Here is a 1,627-nt window from a genome sequence, read left to right as displayed (position 1 = left end):
TTGAACCCTTTTAATAACTTCCGCTTACAATAACTCCATTAAGTTTTCTCCATTCGACATCAACCAATACTTCTCGTCGACGATCGGGCAACTTAAGTGAACTCGACTCCATCAACCGAGCCGAATCACATCAGTCAGCCAATGCATGATGAATATCTAAACTACTAATTAAACAAGGAATCGTAAAACTCTCTGGATCCTTCAATTTGTTAGGTAGCTTATTCTGTAATATGGCTGAGCAAACTGCATTCAACTCCACATGCGACGCCTCATCCAACTTTCTTTTATTTGTTAAAAGCTCCTATAAAAACTTGACTGTGTTTGGCATCTACGAAAGGGCTTCAATAAACGGTAAATTAATATGTAGTTTCTTTAAAAGTTTAAGGAATTTACCAAATTGTTCATCTGATCGGTCTTTCCTTGTTGCATTGGGGTATAGCACATGAGGTTTATATTCTGTACTCATCGGCTTTGGGTTATTTTGGCCTACCTCATTCTTACCTTTGTTTACCACCGTTTCTGGCCTTGGTTTTTCAACTAACCCTTCCTTATCTTAAATGAAAATCGCGTTGAGTTTCTCCCTTGGGTTAGATTCAGTGTTGCTTGGCAGGCTACCTTACGGTCGTTCGGAAATCAGCTTGGCGAGCTATCCAATCTTAGTTTCGAGCCCTTGGATTGATGCTCGTTGATTTTTGAGTGCTGTCTCGGTATTCTAAAAATGAGTTTCTGACACCGAGATGAATTTGGTTAGCATCTCCTCAAGGTTCGACTTTTTCTCCTGCCGGTACGGTGGTTACTGAAAGCCTGAAGGGGGTGGTGGTCTCTGATTTCCTTGGCCTCCCTATGAAAAATTTAGGTGGTTCCTCCAACTTGCATTGTAAGTATTGCTATAAGGATTGTTTTCAGATCGAGGATTGTTACCCATGTAATTCTCCATGTTGTGGCCATAAGGTGGGTATTCTGAACTGCTCGATCCACCTTCACTTGATTCGCACTGCATTACTGGGTGAACCTGTGAAGAACTAAGGAAACCATCAATTTTCTTATTCAAGAGTTTTACCTGATTAGAGAGCATGGTGACCAAATTGACGTTATAAATGCCGGCTATTTTCGTTGGCTTTGTCCTCATGACTTGCCAGTGATAGCCATTCAATGACATCTCCTCTATAAATTCATAGGCATCTTCAGGTGTCTTATTATTGATGGTTTCGCCAGCAGCTACGTCAACCATCTGCCGAGTCGAAGGATTCAGGCCATTATGAAAGGTTTGAACCTGTAACCAGAGTGGTAACCCATGGTGAGGGCATCTTCTCAAGAGGTCTTGTATCTCTCCCATGCATCGTAGAGTGTTTCTAAATCCATTTGCACAAAAGAAGAGATATCATTATGTAATTTAGCCGTTTTAGTCGGTGAAAAATATTTTAATAAAAACCTTTCGGTCATTTGTTCCCAAGTAGTGATTGACCCCCGTGGCAACGAGTTCAACCACTGTTTTAGCCTTATTCCTCAACAAAAGAGGGAATAACCGAAGGCGAATGGCCTCATCAGAAACGCCATTAATTTTAAATGTATCACATAGTTCCAAAAGGTTTTCCAAGTGAGTGTTGGGATCTTTGTCCTGCAAACC

At 41.0% G+C, this 1,627-nt stretch overlaps 1 non-coding gene across 1 annotated transcript; it reads left to right on the top strand.

Annotated features, from left to right (window-relative positions):
* The first annotated feature begins 1,289 nt into the window (after nt 1-1,289).
* Nucleotides 1,290-1,394, top strand: LOC121209280 (small nucleolar RNA R71). Its single transcript, XR_005904395.1, has one exon. It is a non-coding gene; the product is annotated as a small nucleolar RNA R71 (small nucleolar RNA).
* Nucleotides 1,395-1,627: the final 233 nt, after the last annotated feature.

Source organism: Gossypium hirsutum, chromosome A10 (genome assembly GCF_007990345.1).
Source record: "Gossypium hirsutum isolate 1008001.06 chromosome A10, Gossypium_hirsutum_v2.1, whole genome shotgun sequence".
Taxonomy (NCBI): Eukaryota; Viridiplantae; Streptophyta; class Magnoliopsida; order Malvales; family Malvaceae; genus Gossypium; species Gossypium hirsutum.
This window is presented reverse-complemented; position numbering and strand designations above follow the sequence as displayed.